Source organism: Falco cherrug, chromosome 8, assembly GCF_023634085.1.
Source record: "Falco cherrug isolate bFalChe1 chromosome 8, bFalChe1.pri, whole genome shotgun sequence".
Classification (NCBI taxonomy): Eukaryota; Metazoa; Chordata; class Aves; order Falconiformes; family Falconidae; genus Falco; species Falco cherrug.
The window spans coordinates 45879821-45889796 of NC_073704.1; the positions used below are offsets into that span (position 1 = coordinate 45879821).

Consider the following 9976-nt stretch of genomic DNA (forward strand, 5'->3'; position numbering starts at 1 on the left):
CAAGAATGTCATAAGCAGATTCAATTCTATTGTGGAAGGAGATGGACAAAGTGATCAGATGATATTTCTTCCAGCTTCACTTTTCAGTGATTCTGTGCTCAGCTCATGCTGATTAGCGTTTGTCTGTACTCAATTTATCCTGATGTACCCCAGTGACTTCACACAGTAATTGCTCATGCACATTTACATCATTTCTGCATTAACATCATCATTAAGGTTAGTGTTTTACGTTCATCTTACCATCTTAAGACTATCTGTCTTACAAATACCTTATCAAAATGCTATTTGCCAAACCAGCTTGACTCACAACTCATTAATCAAAAGCCATTTTAATAATTAGTCCTCAAATAGTAATTCAATAAAATCTTTTTATCTTGATTTTCCTTTCTAACCAGTGCAATGGGCAAAAGGGTTTGCAATAATTTGGCACCACTACCCTCAGACTCAAAGAGCCTAGATTACAGCTGCTGGTGCCAGTCTCCCATTCCACTGCCACAATTTTAGAAACCACTATAATTTTAGAAAAAACTGCATACATCTTGAGCCTCTCAGTTCCAGATTCTTATAGAAGACACCAGATCACTGCTGCTGTCATCAGCATCCAGTCCAATCCCTGGCACAAAAGCAAGACCAGCACTACCCATGCCCATTTTAATATCTGAAGAGATGTACTCAAAATCTTCCCCAGATTACCCATTTCATTGATTATACATCCTATACTAATGACATATTTCTAATGTCTCTGGTTATGACGTATTTCTAATGTCACTGCACGTTTAGCCTGTTATCTCCAGCCATCTCCTCAGTGAACATGGAAAACAGTTTAAGATGCAGTGGCCAGGCAGGGCAGCTGCATAACATGATCACTTCTTAGTCACAACTACTTCTCAGGGTGCCAAGCAAAAGCAGTGGTGCCTTATCAAATAACCATAATCAATTACCAATATCAATCAGAGCCAGCTATAGCTCAGCTCCCCACAGGACCCATCAAATTAATGGTTGTACTGTAGCACTGCTGGAAGAAGGACAAAGATCCTTGTTAAGTTGTGCAGTTCCAAGATTTATGAAAATACAGCTCAATTTCAGTGGCATACAATCAGTTAAATCAACATTATATAAAACCAGAAATAATACAAGCCACAGACCTTGTTACCTCTGTATACCCTTACACCACTGTTAAATTGAGTAGATATGCCAGAGTGGAAACCCAAAGGTTCCAGATTTATCATCTTAATTCTTTACATTTCTTCTCAAGAGTTCACAGTGCTGTCATTTTCTCTTCCATTCTGATTACCTCCTTTGTAACGTATTGGCTTTCTTACTTTTACTGAATAATTCCTGGTCTATTATATCTATAATTATACTAATAATTAAGCATGCCTTTTCATCAGCTAGCAGCTAATTACTTCTGTTCCTACCCAGCTTGCTCAGAAAACAGTCAATTCATCTGTATCCATATCACTCTCACTGTTGCTAAGCAGTCAATGCTAGTCAGCAGTTGCACTGTAACCAGTGTTGTTTGGTTCACCCTGGCTTTAAACGCACTTTGCAGTAGCTGAGTGGTAATGCTTTTCAACCCCAGAGCAAATGTTTTTCACTGGTAAGCAAGCTTTAGTGGCACGCTGAAGCACAGCACCTGCTTGGCAAGGACTGCTTATCCCCACCGGTTTCAGAGCAGCTTTGGAGCTGTCTGTAACTGGAGAGACCCAAAAAGAATCAGCTACCATACCAGCCTCTATTAGCCGCAGACTTAGTCCTTTTTTGGTGAGACCTTATCCAAGATTTTGTTATATGCAAACTGAAGTCATGAGGTAGTCTAAGCTGTTGATTCTCTAGCATTATCACAGTGAGGAACTACTTGCATTCATACACTGTCCTTCCAGACTTCTTGGTATACTGGATCAGTCCTGTGTCCACCAATGTGAGAACCGGACCCTGTCAACATGACACTGCTGTCTCACTCTGGTTCCCACCAGCACAGCGGAGATGGGCTCTGCCCAAAAACACTCAAGCTAGTTAGTATCAAACTTTAGTGATGTGGCAACAAATCAGCCCAGATTGCTCTTTTTTCCCAATTACCTGTCATTTTGTCTGTTGTAGCTTGGAGAGAGAAACTGATGTTCCAGGACAAAAGCTTCCACCACCTCCAGCTATGGCAAGCCACTTCCTTCCCTGTTTCTCAGTTAATGACATTAGTGAAATTAACATTAGTGAAATTTCAATGGCTGATATTTCCAGGCTTCCTAGAGACTGGGTTAGGCCAAAACCCTTAATCCTTTTATCTGATTCATGACTGTATACTCTGAAATGAAGAAATGTTGGCAAATGCAGTGGTTGTGCTTGATTCCAAAGAAAGGGAATTTAAAAATGAGGAAATTTGTTAAAAAAACGCTCAGAGTGCCAGCCAGAAGGTAAAATGTTTTCAGATGGCAGGTAGACTATTTTAGGATTCTATATTGGAGGCTCAAAGCAAATGCATATAACCTGTCAAAAAAGACTTGAGAGAAAAACAAAAAGCTAGCATCATAAAATAGCAGGATCAGGGAGGCTGTTGGAAGTTAAAAGGTAACCTGCAAAAAGCTGAAGTTGTGTCTGAAAAAGGAAAACTAAAAAGAACATAAATTCTGGCAGACTAAATGTAAAAGCACAATAACATAGACTGAAGAAAGAGTTTAGAAGCAGTTTGCTAAAGAAATAAAAAAAAATGTAATAAATCCTTCTTGAACACATCAAGAGCAAGAAGCTTGCAAGAGCCAGTGAGCTATACAGGTATGAAAGAAGCACTCAAAAAAGATAATGCCATTGCAAAAAATCCCAAGCTCTTTTTTTAAAAATCTCTGTTCACCTGGAGAATCTCAGAGTAACTCTGAAACCAGTATCTTGCTTATAAGGCATTCACAGAAGGCTTGTCTTGAATTTATAGTTGTTAAACATAGATTACAAACCGGACAAAATGAGTAACAACTTACCATTGGGCACTGATGATATTCATACAAGATTTTTACAGAATATTAAGTATGAATCATCTGAGCTAATACCCTTAGTATGTAACCTTTTGTTGAAAATTGCTGTGATTACCAAAGGACTGAAAGGTAACTAGTAAAAAATCAGTTTTTAAAAATAAATCCACTTGGTGATTCAAGAACCCACAAATCACTAAGTCCAGTGTCCATACTGGCCATATTGGCTGAAGCTCTAGTAAAGAACAGAATTAGTGAATGCATGAATAAAAATAACACATTAAAAAAAAGTAAACATGACTTATGTGAAAGAAATCTGAGCCTCCTAAATCTGCTGGAATTCTTTGAAGGAGTCAAAAGCATGTAAATAACAGAGATCTAGCTGAGAAATTTTTCCTGTACTTCCAACTCACCCCAAGCTTCCAGAAACTTCAGACGTTGAAGGTCCCATCAAAGGCTCTTAAATGAACTAAACAGACAGTGACTAGAGGTAGGGACCTCACAGAGTTACATAATAGTTTAATATTGGAAAAAGAAGATTAGACTAAAGGATGAGTTTTCACAGTAGAAGATGATCATCAGTGGAGTCCCACGGGGATTAAAGTCCATGGTGTTCAATGTGTTCAGAAATTATCTGGAAGTGGAACAGTGAAGGTTTCTGGTAAAAACTAGATTAATTAGGATAATATTTACTTCAAAAACTTAAAGATCTCATGGCACTGAGAAAGCCTTATGATAAAGCAGAAGATAAATTTCAGCCCTGACAACTATGATCTGGATATCCACGAAAAGCAATGCTAACTTCACACACAGAGTGATAGGCTCTGAACTAGTTTACACAATTTAGGAAACACATCTTGATGTTATAATAGCTAGTTCTATGAACATATCACCTCATTGCTCAAGAGTAGTCAAAAAAAGAAAATCAAAATTTCAGAATTCTTAGGAAAGAAAAGTATGACATCACCACTGTATAAATTCATGGAGCATCTGCTTCTGCAATACCAAGTACACTCACCTGAAAAAAAAAAAAAAAAAAAAAAAGAAACTGTAACAGGAAAAAGAAAAGATACATGGCAGAATGACAAACATGGTAAGTACAAAACTGCTTCCATGTGAGAAACAAAGTTAGCATGCAGAAGTTGAATAGGAAGTGATCACTTGCCATTTGACTTTCCCAATTGTACTGTTCAGGCCAGATGCCAGAAAGGGGAGGTGGACATCATACAAGAGCTCTGTCGCACGCCTTTTTGTTCAGCTGCTGAAGCCTTCATATTCTGTCAGACAAGAACGTCAAGGGATGTGTGAGAATTGTGACAGCTGGGTTTCATACAGAATCCCAGCATATCTTCAGGAAAAAAATATAAGAGGAAAAAGGAGGAACAACAACGGCTGTACTTGCAGTATTTTTTGTGCCATTACTTCTAAATCATCAATCATTAGAGGTCTCCACTTCCCAGCCCATCTGCCCCCACCCCCTACAATTTCAGATTTAAAATAAATTAAAAACCACTTAGGCAGCATTTACTAATATCTGACTATGGCGATCTAGCCATGTTGCTTGCCAGCCTCTATGGTGATGCATTTTAACACAGCTCCTCTCACATTTTTACATTTCTCTCATTTTTCAAACTCCTTTGAGCATTGTGGGTTCAGGTTGTTAACTCAGCTCCTTCAAGGACAGCTTTACTTTTCATTCAGTTGTGCAGTGGCTAGTACCAATTGGTCCCATACCTGATATCAGCCTTGAACTACTAATGAGTTATTAATAATATGCAAGCAATCATTTTAATTGCAACCGGGTGTCTAGAATTTAGGACCCGTACAAAGAGTTCCTTCTATCTAAAATATTATTGTCCCATTGTACATTTTGGAGTTTAGTTCTCATTAAAAGTAATAGAGGGAAATAGTCTGTAGCAAACTGAATGTGTTTGTTTTCACAGTTCACCTCCTGCTCCTCTGCACTAAAACACACGCTCACTCAGTGACAAGACCACAGCTGTTGCCATCTTTTACTTACCTGCTGAGTGCAATATTTAGCTTGAGGGACACTGAAGTTTTCTGTTTGTTAGTTATCAGGTCAATAACTCTCACCCTATCACTTCAGTTTCCATTCTGTTGATAAAACCTGTCAGCCTTCCTTGAGTGGTTCCTGGCCCTCAGAAGAAATCACATTAAATTGGCACAACCAACTAAATCTGTAAGGGATGTGCTCCTGACTTACCAAAGGGAAAGGGGGAGGGCTTGGATTTCTCTCCCTCTTCCTTCTTGCACGGTTCTAATGTCCAAGTGCTTACAGCTCTGTTGAAATCTTCCCTAGGGATTCAGCAGTTCAAGTCAGCTCGGGTCTTTGAGTATGGCCCAGAGGAGATGTCTGTGAAGACAAAATTGATATGTTTAAGTGCAAGAGACAATAATCATTTCTTCAAGTAGAAGCTAAAAATACCCAGAAGAAAGTGGAATTCATAATGGAGATTTTAAAGATCTGTGACATACCAGAGTCTGCACAAGGGTTTTAATGAGAGAGAAGCCAATTTAATTGGTCAGTGCAAGCAGATGCTTTACTGGGTGAGTGGGCTACAACGTCTCACATTCCCGTTTAATGCCAGGAGCATCACCGCTGTGCTCAACATGGCTGCGACAAGCCCATGTCAGAGGAGCGCACTGTCAGAATCGGGAAGAACCTTTATAATCAACATCTCCGGGTTGTCAGATCACAGAGCCGAGCTGCAAAGAGAAAGCACTAAAAAGAGGCCGCAAAAGCTGACAAAGGAATGCTTCTAAAGGTAATTGCATGACTGACCATCTCCTGTTGTCGTTTGTTTCACTGAAGCTAAAACAGCCCGTTAAATTTTAAAGTCTGTTAATGCTGCATTAACAGGGAGTTGCCGAGTACCAGGATTAAAATCTGCAGGCCTCCCCTGTGAAAACCCTTCTGGAGTGTATGTCACCATTCATAGGAAACCCAGAAATAACTTCCGTGGACCGTTCAATTATAGGCAATCACCACACAGCGCTCCCTCTACTTGTGGCATGGCTCATCAATCAGGTTTTCTGTCACCATGTCTCTTCTCATAGCAGTCACCAGAAGGCTCTGAGTTCCCTCCGAATTCATGTGACATTTACTGTCAGGGGCTGTCAACACCAAGAGATTTTTCCCAGGGCCTCAGAGTTCATCACAAAGCAACAAGATATATCCTCAAAACCTGCTCCAAGTTCCGGCTCTGGATTACAATGACTGACTGAGGGGCTTTGCAGCAGTCCGGGAAGAGTAAAGTGGCAGCATGAGCTGCAGCTTATGCCCAAATACCTTCTTTTTTCTTATTCTGTTAGAAAAATACAACTGTATTAAGAGAGGTTTTCAGCCTATGACTAATTAAGACTTCCTCAAAAATGCCCCTTGTAAACTTTTAAGGGAAAAATGAGATTTTTTTGCTCTGAAATTTAGCCTTCCCATCTTTAGCATTGATCTTGCATTCTATGTCTGTTTAACAATACAGTGACCCAGAGAAAAAATGTATAAAACTTAATAAATTGCAGTTGGCAGTATTGACAGACTGTGTACATGCACATTTGGTTTTGTATGAACACATTATAAGAAATCTAATAAAGTAAAACAAACACATTTTCTTTGTCTGTGAGCTGTGAAACTAGATCATCTGTAATTACAATGTTTCAAGCACACTTGGTCAAAGTCCTGTGGTGGGTTTTCTTAGCCATAAATTTCTGGCTTTAGAAAAACCTACTGTGTATGAAAGCTTACATGTTCCACTAAAGTTACTTTGCTCAAGACTGAAAAAGAAAAATGCAGGTGAAAACATGTTTCTAGAATACCACTATGAGACAAGAAGAAACAGCTCCAGCACCCAAGGAATTAAGTTCCAGTGGCAAATGTGTCTCAGAGAAATAATCAAGAACTTGGAGATATGTTGATTTTGTCTGGACTTCAAGGGGGGCTGGAATTAATGAGTGGTTAAACCAGTGAAAAAAAGAGTGCTTTCAAATTGTAAGGTTTTGGAAAGACTTCAGAATGTATATAACCTCCTGGAACTTCAATATTTGTTTTTAACTTGCTTTCTACAACCAGTCTGGTTTGCTCTTTTCACCAAAATAAATATATTTTTCTTAAGGAGCACAGCATTTATTTCCCTGAGGAGCAAAGTATTTATCTTTCTAAAATTGTTGTGTGATAACAAACACAGTTTTCTCAGCCCCTTCTTGTACACGCTGTGTGCTAGCCCACTGATCACCATCATCTGAGCCCAACAATCCAAGCAATTTTCCACCCAATTTATAGTCCATTTACCCAATCACCTCACCAGTTTGGTAAGATGATACTATGAGAGACCATGTCAAAGGCCTTGCTAAAGTCAAGGCAAACACCACCCACTTCTCTCTCCTTGTTCCCTGAGCCAGTCTCATCACAGAAAGCAATCTGGTTGGTTCAGCATGATTGCCCTTCTCAAATCCATGCTGGCTGTTCCCAATCACCTTCCTGTCCTTCACATGCTTCAAGTTTCCAGAAGAAGGTGTACCATCATCTTCCAGAGACCCAGGCTAAATAGAGTGTGTCAGAGTTGCCCAGTCCTTCTTCTTATCCTTCTTGAACAAGCATATGATGTTTGCCCTTTTTCAGTCACCAGAACTCTCTCCTGATTACTGTGGCCTTTCAAAGTGGCCTTGCAATAACATTGGCCACTTCCCCGAGCACCCTTGGATGCATAGAACAGAATCCCACCATCAACAGTCAGAAAAGACATAGCAAGACACTCCACACCGGCAGCATTTCCTCATGGCTTATCACCTCTTTCTTCTCAATATCCTCTCCACCCTCTGGCTGCAAGGAATGCAAACTAGCTGAGCTGGAAAGACACAAGCAGTAGCCCTCACACAGAACGCTCTGTCCTGCCTGCACAGCCTGAGTCATTTCTCTCTACAACATTTACTCCTTCAGCCATGTTACTCCACGACAGCCTACGTCTCTGCTCTTTGCTATCTCAGCTTTGTCTTGCTCTAATCAGTCCCCTTCCTCATCACTCAGAATCCCCCCCTCATCTCATCTTCATTCAGCTATTTTCCTTCTCCAGAGTAAAAGACACAAAAGCACAGCAACTCGCAATGGACACTGTTCAACTCCTGTGGCATCCCCACGATATGAATCAAAACAGATTAGCTCTGCAATAGACTTGCCAGTTGCAAAAAAGACAGTATCACACACCAAATGGCTGGGGACTTGAAAGCAAAATAGGACTAACAGCATTAAAAGTACAGTCATTAGCTGAGAAGATCTTGGATGAACCAAAACCAACAAATGCAGTTTAAGTTTTTGGAGCATTAATTACTGATACCAACTTCATGAGTGAGAAAATTAAGGTAAGATTATACAGTGAAGATGCTGGTATTTCTATTTTGCATGTAATTTTCATCCCCAAACAAACTGTAGTAGCTTAGCAAATACCAGTCTACTAACGTGAGACAATTACAGACACATTTACTAAAACAGACAACTAAATGACTTTGTAATTAAGGTATTAAGCCAAATCTGGGGTGAAAAGGATAAAGGATTTGTGTCCCATGAGACAATAAAAAAAAAAAAAAAAAAAAAAAAAAAGCAGCTAAGGAAAACCAAAAGAAATTTCGTAGTTTAAAGCTAGCGTTTAGGCTGATGAAAGGGAGCGATTACATATCTCCTAGAAAGCCACACTTGAAACTAAACTTGCAGCCAGCCAAGCATAAAACACAGATATACTGAACAAGAACTACAAGTTCATAACTGGAATTACCAGTAAGGAGAACACTATATTCTGGAAAGAGAAACAAACTGCCAGATTGACCAAGAATTTCTGTGCCTATGGAACAAAGAAATAAACAAGGCAGTACACTGTTGAGCTGGAACGAATGCAGGGGTGGCAATATTCATACTTCTGAGGGAAACCACTAATGTAAGGAGAACATAAAGCGTATTTTTCTCTCACACTGGCTTGCCACACTCTCGGTTGGGAACTCTGCCATCTCCTGTTGCAACACCGTTGAAATAAACACACAGACACACAGCAGATGGAAGCCAAGGCAGGCCTCTGTGAGCACCGTCAGTCACAGATCAGGCTGACTGCCGACAAAAGGTGAATGCAGGTTCATACACGGCCCAAACCGCAACCACATCTTAATGCATTTTTTTAACACATTTCCATTCACAAATATTTTGCATTTATACATATTTCCCAGATATAATTAATCACATCACTGATTACAGGCAGATTAACTGAGTTCCTGATCACACCTGAAATTACTTTCTTGTTCTAAGAAAAGTATTTTGCAGTGCGCAGTTTCTCCCCAGTTCGACTGCAGCACGCCCAAAGGCCCATCTACCCTGCAGGCACGCTGGTGCAGGCCAAGGCACCCTTTATTGGGTTTATTAGGCAATCTCAGGCTTGCTCCCCACTACTAACTTGGGCCCTACAGGCCAAGTCCTCACCCCCGGGACTCATCGACCCCTCACACAAACCGCGGCCCTGCAGCACACCCGGCCGGCCCCCCGTGCTCTCTGAGGGAGATTCATCTCCCCGAGCTACAGGGGATCCTCAGGGATCCTCCCCCGGCCACCCAGACCTACAAGTGACTCCGCGGGCCGTCACGGAACAGCCCTGGCACTACACGGGACCCCGACCCACAAGGGGACCCCGGGGCCTACACGGGCCCCTCCAGGCCTGGGCCTGCCCCAGCCCCACGGCGCGGCCCAGGTCCGGCGCCCGCCGCGCCGTTCCCGCGCTCCGCCGGAGGGCGGGCCGCCCGCCGCTCTAGCTCCTCTCTGTGGTATGGCGGCGCTCTAGCCCTGCCCGCCTGCTGGGCTCGGGTCGCTTGAAACCGCTCCTCGGCGCTTTGCCCGGACGAGCTCCGTTCTCCCCGCAGCCCGGTGCGGGGGCCGCCGCCGCCGTCCCGCGGGAGGCCCGCCGGGACCAGCCGACCCCTTCAGCCGCTCCGTCCTCTCTATGGTCCAGACCGCCGTCGCTCGGCAA

The 9976-nt window shown here is 41.9% G+C and overlaps 1 long non-coding RNA gene across 1 annotated transcript in view; it reads right to left on the minus strand.

The window, feature by feature from the left end:
- The window catches only part of LOC114014336 (uncharacterized), a 37589-nt gene extending 35370 nt beyond the window's left edge, over positions 1 to 2219 (minus strand). The window contains exon 1 of the long non-coding RNA XR_008733405.1: positions 2080 to 2219. This is a non-coding gene — a long non-coding RNA (uncharacterized LOC114014336). The remainder of the gene's footprint in view (positions 1 to 2079) is intronic.
- Between the last annotated feature and the right edge of the window lie 7757 nt (positions 2220 to 9976).